This window comes from Carcharodon carcharias, chromosome 32 (assembly GCF_017639515.1).
Source record: "Carcharodon carcharias isolate sCarCar2 chromosome 32, sCarCar2.pri, whole genome shotgun sequence".
Lineage (NCBI taxonomy): Eukaryota > Metazoa > Chordata > Chondrichthyes > Lamniformes > Lamnidae > Carcharodon > Carcharodon carcharias.
In genome coordinates this window covers 3,270,677-3,287,125 of record NC_054498.1, presented here as the reverse complement: position 1 = coordinate 3,287,125, position 16,449 = coordinate 3,270,677, and positions in this window count along the sequence as shown.

Below are 16,449 nucleotides of genomic sequence, written 5' to 3'. Positions count from 1 at the left end.
ACCCATCCTAAAGCACAGTTCCCAGAATTGGACACAACGCATCAGTTGCAACTGAGCCAGTGTCATATACAAGTTCAGCAGGACCTCCTTGTGCAGCCTATGCCCCGGGGCGGGGGGTGGGGGGGGGCGCAGAATTTTCCGGTTGGCATGTGGGGGTGGGTCCCACGCGCCAATGCGTAAAATGACGCACGATGGCGTTGGGAGAGCGTCCCGATGTCACCAAGCGCCATCGCGATATCTCGGTGGGCACACCCGCCATTAGTTAGCGGCACACTTAAGGCCCTTGAGGCACCAATTGGCAGTGATTTTTCGAGGGCCGTGAGATCTTCAGGTCATCGCACGGGCGCAACGGGCAGGTGGGTAGGACGCACTTGTATAAACCCCATCCACGGGCAGGAAAAGAGGGGTCAGTGGGGTCGCGAATGTCCTCAGTCAGGTATTTATTTTTGAAAGTCACTGATATTTGCTTGTGTGGGCAGAAATACTTCAAAACTCATACCAGCTGCTCAACCTCCAGGTCAGCACCCTGCAATGAAGATCCTTTTTGGGGCCTGCAGGTTTCAGGAAGCCTTCCCTTAGCCTGGGAATGGGAGTTTTGTTCCACTGGAGGCACCTCCTCTGAAGAGGAAGGGAGGGCTAGAAGGGGGAGGAGGCCAGGAGTCCACATTCAACTTCCAGGGGAGCCAAATTTGGGAGGAGAGGTGCAGGCACAAGGGGTGCGGGGCCAAGAGGTAGTCCAAGGTGGAAGCAACAGACGCTACTATCCTGCTGCCAGGGTTTACAGGCGGTGAAGCAGCTGCCTCAGTATGTCTGAGGTGTAGTGCCGAAGGAGGCTCCGTCTCTCAAGGGAGACAGTCACTTCTATCTGTCAGATGATAGAGCCTGAGATTTCCCCTAACTGTGTGGGTGGACACCCCATGCCAGTGGCTCTGAAGGTCACAGCTGTCCTCCACTTCTATGCCTCTGGCTCCTTCCGGGGCTCGGTGGGTGATCTCTGCGGTGTCTCCCAATCAGCTGTCCACACTTGTGTCAAGCAGGTCACAGACGCTCTGTTCAGACATACATTGAGCTTCATCCACTACCGTTGGGACCAGACAAGTCAGACAGAGCGAGCCAGAGGCTTCACGACCATTGCTGGCTTCCCCTGTGTCCAGGGTGCTATAGACTGTACACATGCGGCCATCAAGGCACCAGCAGGTGAGCCCGGTGCCTTCATCAACAGGAAGGGCTTCCACTCCATGAACGTGCAGATAGTGTGTGACCACAGGATGCTGATTCTACAAGTCTGTGCAAGGTACCCAGGCAGCTCCCACGACACCTACATCCTCAGACACTCCCAGGTGCCGGGGCTCTTCAGTGCTCCAGCCCGGCTGGATGGATGGCTGCTGGGTGACAAGGGCTATCCCCTCAGAAGGTGGCTCATGATGTGTCTCCGTCATCCAAGAACAGAAGCTGAGCAGCGGTACAATAGGAGCCAGGGCACCACAAGGGCTGCGGTGGAGAGAACCATCGGTCTTCTCAAGATGTGTTTCCGATGCCTGGACCGCTCAGGGGGCGCACTCCAGTACCCCCCCAGATCGAGTGTCACTGATAGTGGTTGCATGCTGCGCTCTGCACAATCTTGCGCTGGAAAGGACAGACGTTATGGACGATGAAGATGTTGACGCAGTGTCTGCAGCTGCACACAATGAGTCCAGCAGTGAGTCCAAGGAAGAGCACACACAGGGAAATACTGAGGGGGTGGACACTGTCCCGGGCATACTCCAGGGAGACAGGGACACCCAGGAGGCTTTAATCCAATGAACCTTCAGCTAGCACACCACAGATGGACCTCCAGGACAAGCCTGTGCTGCTGGCTCCATCTGCCTGGATAGGAACATTAACTAAGGGCCAAGTCAATAAAGCTCAATGCTACACAACCCACTCAACATCATGGGTAACCATCCACCTGCAGAGGAAAAGAGGCACCCTCAGCCATGATCACATGTCTAAATTCAATGATATAACAACATGATCTTAAGGAAACAAAATGACAAAGGAGTTAAACACCACACCAACTAATCATGACCTCATTGCGGGGCAACACAACAGCACCAGTGAGAAACCCCTGGTGTGCCTAAGGTGCCTTATGTTTACATTTCTGGGTGCTACATCTTGGTGCTGCCCCCTCGCTGGCACTGGCATCTGAGCCAGCCTGCTCACTGTGCTGTCCTGTTGGCCTCGATGACCTTGGCAACGTTCCCTGGTCTAGTGCCTGAATTACCTCATCTTTCACCCTGGCCTGGGAAGCATCTTCTTCCTTGGTAAAGACAGATGCCAAATATTCATTTAATACGTCAGCCGTGCCCCTTCCTCCATGTGTAAATCCCCATTTTAGTTCCTATTTGGCCTACTCCTTCTACCTCCCTTTTACTATTTATACGCTTAGAGAATATTTTGGGATTATCTTTTATGTTAGCTGGCAGTCTCTATACATACTCCCTCTTTACTTCTCTTATTTGCTTTTTCACCTCCCCTCTGAACATTCTGTATTCAGCTTGGTTCTTAATTGTATCTTCTACCTGATATCTGTCATAAGCACACTTTTTCCTGTATCTTAATTTCGATCTCCTTTGTCATCCAGGGAGCTCTGGATGTGTTTGCCCTACCTTTCCCTTTTGAGGGAATATACCTTGACTGTGCCCAAATTATCTCTTCTGTGAAGGTAGCCCATTATTCAGCTACCTTTTTTTTCCTGCCAACCTTTTCCATCCAGAACTGTTCTTACCCCATTGCAGTTGGCTTTCCCCCAGTTAATTATTTTTACTCTGGATTATTAGCACATATATAAATGTGCTATCCACAAAGCTCTTAACCTCATGGATGCACCATGGTGACACTAGCTGCTGCTCAAGTTACGAAACCCAGAGCTCAAGCTGCTGCAACTGAATGAATCTTCCTGCACAAATGGTTATCAGGACATGGGAAGCATCCTGGAGTCCCCACATAGCACAGGATGTACATTCTACAAGTCTGAGGAGCTCTGCCATTCCTCTATCAGTTAACCCGTCAGATGCTAATAAACCTTACCAATACTAATAAACCTTACTGCTGTTAATAAATCTTACTGCTAATAATACTCCTTACTAATACTGATAAATCCTATGAATACTTAACACACCTTACAGGTAGTAATAAACCTTACTTAAAAATATAAGAGAAGACGCACCAGCTATTCACTTGTTTCTTATTAATATTTAATATTTCCACCTTAGATGTGGAAACAGGTTTATTTATTTTACTGATACTTTGATCCTGGAAAACCAGATTCCTCATTGGCAAGGACAGGAATTCAGATAGAGTGTCTATTTTCCTGATTCTAACTCTGAACCCTCCTCAATTCCCCAATTCCCAATGGGGAAAGGGAGTCTTCATCAGAGTAGGGATGGGGAACTCAGGTATAAATATCCTCAGCTAGAAGCTCTTCCACTTTGTTTAGGCAAGTTGAGTTGGGAAATGGAGCCAGTGAGTTTTTAGATGATATAAGCAAAAAACCGCGGATGCTGGAAATCCAAAACAAAAACAAAAATAAAAATACCTGGAAAAACTCAGCAGGTCTGACAGCATCTGCGGAGAGGAACACAGCTAATGTTTTGAGTCCGTATAACTCTTCAACAGAACTAAGGAAAAATAGAAGAGAGGTGAAATATAAGCTGGTTTAAGTGGGGTGGGGGGGGGAGACAGGTAGAGCTGGATAGAGGGCCAGTGATAGGTGGAGATAACCAAAAGATGTCACGGACAAAAGGACAAAGAGGTGTTGATAATGGTGATATTAGCTAAGGAATGTGATAATAGGTGACATTAAGGGTAGAAAGCAGGACGAGCAAGGTACAGATAGCCCCAGTGGGAGTGGGGTGGGGTGGGGTGGGGTGGGGGGCTGATGAGGTCCGGACTACAGAGGGTGAAAAGTGAGAGGCCAGCCAGGATTACATTGGGATATTTGAGCCTGGAGGTAACAAAGGCTGGGATGAGGCGGATGGGGGTGATATTCGTCATTGTCATCAGCTGTCCCTCGCTTCGAAGATGATGCCAACTCAGGGTCGCAAGTTTCTGCCATGAGTCTCCAGGTGACTAAACAGACTGATTCTCGACCTACAGATCTTTAGGCACATAGGGGGTCTAGAGATTTTCTAGCCCTGTCCCCATTGTGGGTGATCAGAGGCTATGCTGAAAAACATTGTTCAGTCACAGAAGCTGCTGCCCAAAGACACTTCTGTCCCAACACAGGTGTCCAATGACCTTCAAGCATCCATCAACTCTGTGCAGATTCTTGACTAGAGACTCCAGGTTCACAGCCTTGTCCCCGTCACCAATTCTCTATCACCACAAGACTGGCAAATGGACCCCGGTAGAAGCCTGTACATGGCTTTGTTTAACATGGGTATCCATGGGTGCCGTCACAATCTTGACCTGTTGATGGTCAGATTTCAGTGATGTGTCGAAACACGATGACTGGGACTACTTAACCGCTGCAGCATTCTTTCATTTTTGCAGATATTACAGAGGGGGAAATAAGCAGTCTTGGTGATGAAGACGATACAGGGTCAGAATATCAGCTCAGGGTCAAGTAGGGTTCTGAAATTAAGAGGAGTCTGGTTCAATCTCAGACTCTTCAAGAAGAGGAAAGGATTGGGACATCTGGATTTGGCACTGTCATTGCAGACACCCAGAGGAATCGATCCAGTGAAGTGCAGCAGACATGTTGGCTAATTTCCACTCGGACATTTGTTTAACAATCTATTTGAAATGGATTTGGAGGTTACAGAGAGAGTTTTGCTCTGACGGATTGAGTTTGAGCTCGGGCTGAGAGAGGTCGGGGAGAAGACTGAAGGAGAAGCTTAAATGTGATATGCAAGGATGGGTAAATATTCTGTCATTTTCATTGATATCCTCTGGGCTCAGGGAGCATTTATAAAGAATTTAGAGATTAAATGGGGATAGACTCAGTGATAGATGAAAGAGTATATGGCACTGTGGGAGATGATTAAACGAATGGTAGGATCAGTGATAGGGGAGAGTGTATATGTGGGAGGGGATTAAATGGGTGGGTAGAGTCAGTGATGGGGGAGAGTGTACATGGGGCTGTGGGAGGGGATTAAATGGGTGGGTAGAGTCAGTGATAGGGGAGAGCGTACATGGGGATGTGGGAGGGGATTAAATGGGTGGGTAGAGTCAGTGATAGGGGAGAGTGTACATGGAGTTTTGCAAAGATTGGGAGAGATGCCTTTTTTCCTTGCTTGCTTACTCATGTGCGAACCTTGCTCATTCTGCTCCACCGTTGACTGCTCTAAACTCTGGAATTTCCTCCCTGAACCTCTCCACCTCTCTCTCTCCTCCTCTAAGATTCTCCTTAAAACAGTCCCTTTGCCGAAGCTTTTGGTCAAATCTCCAAATATGTGGCTTAGTGTCAAATTTAATTTGATATCATTCCTGTGAATTACCTTGGGCTCTTTTAGGATAATAAAGGCACTTGATAAATACAAGCTTTTATTGTTATAAAATAAGAGATTGAGTTAAGTCCAAAGCAAATATAGAACTCGCTCGAATTATTATTCTCTAATGTCAGTGTCAGTATAATATGCAATGACTCGCACTGGAAGTGCACCCGCCTCCCCACTCCCACTGTCAGCCACAAAAGTAGTTTTGAGTATTTCAGCACTGCGAGACCTTTAGATCAGTGCATTATCCAATTTTGACTCTGTGCTCTGGACTCAGTTAAGTGCTCCCACGTGGAGCCATGGAGGGACAGTAAGAAGAAGGTGGTGCCACTCCTGAATGTTGTACATTGAACCCCTCACCTTCCCAGCACCTCCCCCTGCACCCACACCCCCCCAACTCACCCCCCACTGGTGGAAGGGAAGAAGGGAAGGCTGCCGGGCTCAAATGTGATACAACTCATGGTCAAAAAGCTCATTATCATTCACAGTCTTGGGTCTGGCATGGAAATAAACAATTGGCCAAAGCACGAGGGTTCAGCTGGAGTTAGAATCTTCAGGAGAGAGAAATTGGAGGGGATGAAGGAAACAGGAAAGGTGTTAAATCGATTTCCTACCTTTGGGATGGTCCAGAATGATACAATGAGGCGTATCTCACAGCATGTGCTAATGGGTTGAAACATCTTTTCACAGATGTAGAACGATGTAATGTAAATAGTGATTAGATTTTATTGTAATCTCGAAGGAGATTAGAAAGGCTTTCTCTCATATTGCCAATTAAGGGGGTGAATGGAATAGAATTGCGTTGAAAGCTTCTTGCCAGAAAGCAAGCATTTGACTGGATCAGTGCCAGGCACTGCCTGAGAGAAGTAGAGAAGAGAGATGCAGCACCTTCTCATCTCTAGGAGGGACAACTGGCACTGCAGTCTGTGAAGAGTAAATGTTTGTAGTAGTGTGTGGTAGCTCTCTGCCTGTGCAGAATACACATCGGGTATCTCTCTCTCTGACCCTGTAGATTTTGGAGAGGATGAACTGTCCGCACCTGTGGTATTGCCCTGGGGTATCTCCTCACCCTTGTGGTGTTTGAGGGTCAGTCAGAAGGTCATGAGTTCAAGTCTCAGTCCACAGGCTTACACACAAAATTATGGCTCACACTGCAGTGCAGTACTGAGGGAGCTCTGCACTGTCGGAGTGTCAGTAGTGAGAGAGTGCTGCACTATCGGAGGGTCAATACTGAGGGAACACTGCACTGTCGGAGAGGCAGTATTGAGGGAGTGCTGCACTGTCAGAGGGTCAATACTGAGGGAGCACTGCTTTGTCAGAGGATCAGTACTGAGGGAGTGCTGCGCTGTCATAGGGTCATTACTGAGGGAGCGCTGCATTGTTGGAGGGTCAGTACTGAGGGAGTGCTGCACTGTCAGAGTGTCAGTACTGAGGGAACACTGCACTGTTGGAGGGTCAGTAATGAGGGAGTGCTACACTGTTGGAGGGTCAGTACTAGGACAGCGGTGAAGGACGCTATATAAATGCAAGTCTCTCTTCCTTCTTGCTGAAAATAGAGCTACCATTTGTGTGTCTCTGACCAGTAACAGCTGTGTTCTGACTGTTCAGTGCAGTCCCTCTAACCACACAGCCCTAAGAGGCTCGATAATCTGTCCTTTGATGCAAATATTTACAGATTACAAATTCTGCAAAGGATAAATTTGCTTTCTTCACAGTTTGCCATGTATAAAGGTTCAGTAAATGTAAAAATGTGACACAGCAGCACAGCTGTTTCTAGTTAATACCTGGCGTGAAGTTACACCGATACCACGACTTACTACAATTCCGAAACGGTTTGAAGTTTCTAACTGTCGCTTCGAGAATAGCACGGAAAAGGGGATTGAGAGAATGTGAAGGATGAAAAATATGAAGTCTTTGGAAAGGATGGGAGAGGGAACTAGGGGATAAAGGAGGAAGAGAGATTAATGATAAAAGAAAGTGATAATAGAGGAAGGAAAAGCAAAGGGCGAAGGAGGAGAGAAAGGGAAAGAGGAAGGAGAGATGAAAAGGGAAAAAGTAAAATATAAGCAAGTGTGAGAGTGGAAAGAGAAGTAAAGGTAGAGAATGGAGCAGAGAAGGAGGGGGTGGAGAAAGCAATATAAAGGAATGAGAAAGTGATGGCATTAGAGAGAAGGAAAGGGCTGAATAGGGAAGGGAGAATAAGGATGAATGCAGTAGACAGCACTATCCCTAACATTACAGTGAACAAACATCGTTCAATCCACAATTAAATGTTCAATGACAGAAACGATTCAGCATTTGGTGTTTTCTGGTCGTGTTGAACCATCTGTTTAATGGACTTTTTAAAAACTCTTTCACAGGATGTGGGCACCGCTGGCTAGCCAAGCATTTGTTGCCCATCCCTAATTGCCTTTGAAGCAATGATGGGTGGTCCTGGACTACAGCAATACCTTCTCAAGGGCAAATAGGGATTGCTGCAAATACTGGGCTAGGCAGCGATACCCAAATCCAAAGAAAGAGAATTTATAAAATAATCTAGTTCAAACATCCTTTAAATAAAACAAAACTTGTGCAGATGGTTAGCATACCTGAACCTTGAGGTGTGACTTATATTCTGCAGCTGATGGTATATGTTCTAAAATCACAGGTGTTTATGTATTCACTGCATTGTTCAGTCAGTAACTGCAATGTGAAACTGCTCTAGGCTACTCCTGGTTACATGTCTATGAAGACATATTTATTGCAAGCAATTTGGATAATTTATTCCAGTTCAGGGACCAGCCCTACTTTCTGTACCGCTTCATCATCAGAACCCAGCACCCTAAAAATAGCACCTGTCACTGAGGCGACTTCAGTCTGCTCTATATTCCTACTCTGCTAGCTGGTTGGTACTCTAAGAAGATCACTGATGCCCACATTGCAACTCAACACATTTCTTGTACAACTTCACCAACTTCTTCTGCTTTACCTTTCCTTATATTGTCCTTGGCAGAGATATTACACAGATTCATCGGACTGTCCAGTTTGCCTAAATGAAGGGAGTAGGTTACATTATGCAGGTTTGTATTCCCTTGAACTTAGCAGGTTCAGGCGTGATCTGATCACATTGTTTAAAATGTTAAAAGGATTCGATAATATTGATATTTCCTCCGGTGGGGAATCAAGAGAAGGGTGATAAAATCTTCAAATTAGAATCATATTGCAGTTACTGACCCTTTCAAGAGTGAAATTAGGAGGCACTTTGTCACAAAAAAGCTAATGGAAATCAGGAACTTTCTCCCAAAAAAGGCTGAGTGCTAGGGATCAGTTGGAGGTTTCACGGTGAGATTGATAGATTTTTGTTCAAGGATAAAGAGACATGGAGCCACAACAGGTAAATGGAGTTAAAATACATATCAACAGTGATTGAATTGAATCGCAGAACAGATTTGAGTGTTTGAATGGCCTCCTCCTTGTTCCTGTGTTTTTAAATTTTACGTGTTTTGGATTAGTTCCTGTGCTCAGCACGGGAGGAATTTTGTATGTGTATGTTATAGACAATAACAGATACAGGGAGAGTTTGGTATGTGTATGTTATAGACAATAACAGATACAGGTAGAGTTTGGTATGTGTATGTTATAGACAATAACAGATACAGGGAGAGTTTGGTATGTGTATGTTATAGACAATAACAGATACAGGGAGAGTTTGGTATGTGTATGTTATGGACAATAACAGATACAGGGAGAGTTTGGTATGTGTATGTTACAGACAATAACAGATACAGGGAGAGTTTGGTATGTGTATGTTATAGACAATAACAGATACAGGGAGAGTTTGGTATGTGTATGTTATAGACAATAACAGATACAGGGAGAGTTTGGTATGTGTATGTTATAGACAATAACAGATACAGGGAGAGTTTGGTATGTGTATGTTATAGACAATAACAGATACAGGGAGAGTTTGGTATGTGTATGTTATAGACAATAACAGACACGGGGAGAGTTTGGTATGTGTATGTTATAGACAATAACAGATACAGGGAGAGTTTGGTACGTGTATGTTATAGACAATAACAGATACAGGGAGAGTTTGGTATGTGTATGTTATAGACAATAACAGATACAGGGAGAGTTTGGTATGTGTATGTTATAGACAATAACAGATACAGGGAGAGTTTGGTATGTGTATGTTATAGACAATAACAGATACAGGGAGAGTTTGGTATGTGTATGTTATAGACAATAACAGATACAGGGAGAGTTTGGTATGTGTATGTTATAGACAATAACAGATACAGGGAGAGTTTGGTATGTGTATGTTATAGACAATAACAGATACAGGGAGAGTTTGGTATGTGTATGTTATAGACAATAACAGATACAGGGAGAGTTTGGTATGTGTATGTTATAGACAATAACAGATACAGGGAGAGTTTGGTATATGTATGTTATGGACAATAACAGATACAGGGAGAGTTTGGTATGTGTATGTTATAGACAATAACAGATACAGGGAGAGTTTGGTATGTGTATGTTATGGACAATAACAGATACAGGGAGAGTTTGGTATGTGTATGTTATAGACAATAACAGATACAGGGAGAGTTTGGTATGTGTATGTTATAGACAATAACAGATACAGGGAGAGTTTGGTATGTGTATGTTATGGACAATAACAGATACAGGGAGAGTTTGGTATGTGTATGTTATAGACAATAACAGATACAGGGAGAGTTTGGTATGTGTATGTTATGGACAATAACAGATACAGGTAGAGTTTGGTATGTGTATGTTATAGACAATAACAGATACAGGGAGAGTTTGGTATGTGTATGTTATAGACAATAACAGATACAGGGAGAGTTTGGTATGTGTATGTTATAGACAATAACAGATACAGGGAGAGTTTGGTATGTGTATGTTATGGACAATAACAGATACAGGGAGAGTTTGGTATGTGTATGTTATGGACAATAACAGATACGGGGAGAGTTTGGTATGTGTATGTTATAGACAATAACAGATACAGGGAGAGTTTGGTATGTGTATGTTATAGACAATAACAGATACAGGGAGAGTTTGGTACGTGTATGTTATAGACAATAACAGATACAGGGAGAGTTTGGTATGTGCATGTTATGGACAATAACAGATACGGGGAGAGTTTGGTATGTAGATATAACAATAACAGATACGGGGAGAGTTTGGTATGTAGATATTATAGACAATAACAGATACAGGGAGAGTTTGGTATGTGTATGTTATAGACAATAACAGATACAGGGAGAGTTTGGTATGTGTATGTTATGGACAATAACAGATACAGGGAGAGTTTGGTATGTGTATGTTATAGACAATAACAGATACAGTGAGAGTTTGGTATGTGTATGTTATAGACAATAACAGATACAGGGAGAGTTTGGTATGTGTATGTTATGGACAATAACAGATACAGGGAGAGTTTGGTATGTGTATGTTATAGACAATAACAGATACAGGGAGAGTTTGGTATGTGTATGTTATAGACAATAACAGATACAGGGAGAGTTTGGTATGTGTATGTTATAGACAATAACAGATACAGGGAGAGTTTGGTATGTGTATGTTATAGACAATAACAGATACAGGGAGAGTTTGGTATGTGTATGTTATAGACAATAACAGATACAGGGAGAGTTTGGTATCTGTATGTTATAGACAATAACAGATACAGGTAGAGTTTGGTATGTGTATGTTATAGACAATAACAGATACAGGGAGAGTTTGGTATGTGTATGTTATAGACAATAACAGATACAGGGAGAGTTTGGTATGTGTATGTTATAGACAATAAGAGATACAGGGAGAGTTTGGTACGTGTATGTTATAGACAATAACAGATACAGGGAGAGTTTGGTATGTGCATGTTATGGACAATAACAGATACGGGGAGAGTTTGGTATGTAGATATAACAATAACAGATACGGGGAGAGTTTGGTATGTAGATATTATAGACAATAACAGATACAGGGAGAGTTTGGTATGTGTATGTTATAGACAATAACAGATACAGGGAGAGTTTGGTATGTGTATGTTATGGACAATAACAGATACAGGGAGAGTTTGGTATGTGTATGTTATAGACAATAACAGATACAGGGAGAGTTTGGTATGTGTATGTTATAGACAATAACAGATACAGGGAGAGTTTGGTATGTGTATGTTATGGACAATAACAGATACAGGGAGAGTTTGGTATGTGTATGTTATAGACAATAACAGATACAGGGAGAGTTTGGTATGTGTATGTTATAGACAATAACAGATACAGGGAGAGTTTGGTATGTGTATGTTATAGACAATAACAGATACAGGGAGAGTTTGGTATGTGTATGTTATGGACAATAACAGATACAGGTAGAGTTTGGTATGTGTATGTTATAGACAATAACAGATACAGGGAGAGTTTGGTATGTGTATGTTATAGACAATAACAGATACAGGGAGAGTTTGGTATGTGTATGTTATAGACAATAACAGATACAGGGAGAGTTTGGTACGTGTATGTTATGGACAATAACAGATACAGGGAGAGTTTGGTATGTGTATGTTATGGACAATAACAAATACGGGGAGAGTTTGGTATGTGTATGTTATAGACAATAACAGATACAGGGAGAGTTTGGTATGTGTATGTTATAGACAATAACAGATACAGGGAGAGTTTGGTATGTGTATGTTATGGACAATAACAGATACAGGGAGAGTTTGGTATGTGCATGTTATGGACAATAACAGATACAGGGAGAGTTTGGTATGTGTATGTTATAGACAATAACAGATACAGGGAGAGTTTGGTATGTAGTATGTTATAGACAATAACAGATACAGGGAGAGTTTGGTATGTGTATGTTATAGACAATAACAGATACAGGGAGAGTTTGGTATGTGTATGTTATAGACAATAACAGATACAGGGAGAGTTTGGTATGTGTATGTTATAGACAATAACAGATACAGGGAGAGTTTGGTATGTGTATGTTATAGACAATAACAGATACAGGGAGAGTTTGGTATGTGTATGTTATAGACAATAACAGATACAGGGAGAGTTTGGTATGTGTATGTTATAGACAATAACAGATACAGGGAGAGTTTGGTATGTGTATGTTATAGACAATAACAGATACAGGGAGAGTTTGGTATGTGTATGTTATAGACAATAACAGATACAGGGAGAGTTTGGTATGTGTATGTTATAGACAATAACAGATACAGGGAGAGTTTGGTATGTGTATGTTATAGACAATAACAGATACAGGGAGAGTTTGGTATGTGTATGTTATAGACAATAACAGATACAGGGAGAGTTTGGTATGTGTATGTTATAGACAATAACAGATACAGGGAGAGTTTGGTATGTGTATGTTATAGACAATAACAGATACAGGGGAGAGTTTGGTATGTGTATGTTATAGACAATAACAGATACAGGGAGAGTTTGGTATGTGTATGTTATAGACAATAACAGATACAGGGAGAGTTTGGTATGTGTATGTTATAGACAATAACAGATACAGGGAGAGTTTGGTATGTGTATGTTATAGACAATAACAGATACAGGGAGAGTTTGGTATGTGTATGTTATAGACAATAACAGATACAGGGAGAGTTTGGTATGTGTATGTTATAGGACAATAACAGATACAGGGAGAGTTTGGTATGTGTATGTTATAGACAATAACAGATACAGGGAGAGTTTGGTATGTGTATGTTATAGACAATAACAGATACAGGGAGAGTTTGGTATGTGTATGTTATAGACAATAACAGATACAGGGAGAGTTTGGTATGTGTATGTTATAGACAATAACAGATACAGGGAGAGTTTGGTATGTGTATGTTATAGACAATAACAGATACAGGGAGAGTTTGGTATGTGTATGTTATAGACAATAACAGATACAGGGAGAGTTTGGTATGTGTATGTTATAGACAATAACAGATACAGGGAGAGTTTGGTATGTGTATGTTATAGACAATAACAGATACAGGGAGAGTTTGGTATGTGTATGTTATAGACAATAACAGATACAGGGAGAGTTTGGTATGTGTATGTTATAGACAATAACAGATACAGGGAGAGTTTGGTATGTGTATGTTATAGACAATAACAGATACAGGGAGAGTTTGGTATGTGTATGTTATAGACAATAACAGATACAGGGAGAGTTGTATGTGTATGTTATAGACAATAACAGATACAGGGAGAGTTTGGTATGTAGATATTATAGACAATAACAGATACAGGGAGAGTTTGGTATGTGTATGTTATAGACAATAACAGATACAGGGAGAGTTTGGTATGTGTATGTTATAGACAATAACAGATACAGGGAGAGTTTGGTATGTGTATGTTATGGACAATAACAGATACAGGGAGAGTTTGGTATGTGTATGTTATAGACAATAACAGATACAGGGAGAGTTTGGTATGTGTATGTTATAGACAATAACAGACACGGGGAGAGTTTGGTATGTGTATGTTATAGACAATAACAGATACAGGGAGAGTTTGGTATGTGTATGTTATGGACAATAACAGATACAGGGAGAGTTTGGTATGTGTATGTTATAGACAATAACAGATACAGGGAGAGTTTGGTATGTGTATGTTATAGACAATAACAGATACAGGGAGAGTTTGGTATGTGTATGTTATGGACAATAACAGATACGGGGAGAGTTTGGTATGTAGATATAACAATAACAGATACGGGGAGAGTTTGGTATGTAGATATTATAGACAATAACAGATACGGGGAGAGTTTGGTATGTGTATGTTATGGACAATAACAGATACAGGGAGAGTTTGGTATGTGTATGTTATGAACAATAACAGATACAGGGAGAGTTTGGTATGTGTATGTTATAGACAATAACAGATACAGGGAGAGTTTGGTATGTGTATGTTATGGACAATAACAGATACAGGGAGAGTTTGGTATGTGTATGTTATGGACAATAACAGATACAGGGAGAGTTTGGTATGTGTATGTTATGGACAATAACAGATACGGGGAGAGTTTGGTATGTAGATATTATAAACAATAACAGATACGGGGAGAGTTTGGTATGTAGATATTATAGACAATAACAGATACGGGGAGAGTTTGGTATGTAGATATTATAGACAATAACAGATACAGGGAGAGTTTGCTATGTAGATATTATAGACAATAACAGATACGGGGAGAGTTTGGTATGTAGATATTATAGACAATAACAGAAAAGGGGAGAGTTTGCTATGTAGATATTATAGACAATAACAGATACGGGGAGAGTTTGGTATGTGTATGTTATGGACAATAACAGATACAGGGAGAGTTTGGTATGTGTATGTTATGGACAATAACAGATACAGGGAGAGTTTGGTATGTGTATGTTATGGACAATAACAGATACAGGGAGAGTTTGGTATGTGTATGTTATGGACAATAACAGATACGGGGAGAGTTTGGTATGTAGATATTATAAACAATAACAGATACGGGGAGAGTTTGGTATGTAGATATTATAGACAATAACAGATACGGGGAGAGTTTGGTATGTAGATATTATAGACAATAACAGATACAGGGAGAGTTTGCTATGTAGATATTATAGACAATAACAGATACGGGGAGAGTTTGGTATGTAGATATTATAGACAATAACAGAAAAGGGGAGAGTTTGCTATGTAGATATTATAGACAATAACAGATACGGGGAGAGTTTGGTATGTGTATGTTATGGACAATAACAGATATGGGTAGAGTTTGATATGTAGATATTATAGACAATAACAGATACGGGGAGAGTTTGGTATGTGTATGTTATGGACAATAACAGATATGGGTAGAGTTTGATATGTAGATATTATAGACAATAACAGATACAGGGAGAGTTTGATATGTAGATATTATAACAATAACAGATATGGGGAGAGTTTGGTATGTAGATATTATAACAATAACAGATACGGGGAGAGTTTGCTATGTGTATGTTATGGACAATAACAGATATGGGTAGAGTTTGATATGTAGATATTATAACAATAACAGATACGGGGAGAGTTTGGTATGTAGATATTATAACAATAACAGATACGGGGAGAGTTTGGTATGTGTATGTTATGGACAATAACAGATACAGGTAGAGTTTGATATGTAGATATTATAGACAATAACAGGTACAGGGAGAGTTTGGTATGTAGATATTGTAGACAATAACAGACACGGGGAGAGTTTGGTATGTGTATGTTATAGACATTAACAGACACGGGGAGAGTTTGGTATGTGTCTGTTACAGACAATAACAGACACGGGGAGAGTTTGGTATGTGTATGTTATAGACAATAACAGATACGGGGAGAGTTTGGTATGTAGATATTATAACAATAACAGATACGGGGAGAGTTTGGTATGTAGATATTATAACAATAACAGATACAGGGAGAGTTTGGTATGTGTATGTTATAGACAATAACAGATACAGGGAGAGTTTGGTATGTGTATGTTATAGACAATAACAGATACAGGGAGAGTTTGGTATGTGTATGTTATAGACAATAACAGATACAGGGAGAGTTTGGTATGTGTATGTTATAGACAATAACAGATACAGGGAGAGTTTGGTATCTGTATGTTATAGACAATAACAGATACAGTTAGAGTTTGGTATGTGTATGTTATAGACAATAACAGATACAGGGAGAGTTTGGTATGTGTATGTTATAGACAATAACAGATACAGGGAGAGTTTGGTATGTGTATGTTATAGACAATAACAGATACAGGGAGAGTTTGGTACGTGTATGTTATAGACAATAACAGATACAGGGAGAGTTTGGTATGTGCATGTTATGGACAATAACAGATACGGGGAGAGTTTGGTATGTAGATATAACAATAACAGATACGGGGAGAGTTTGGTATGTAGATATTATAGACAATAACAGATACAGGG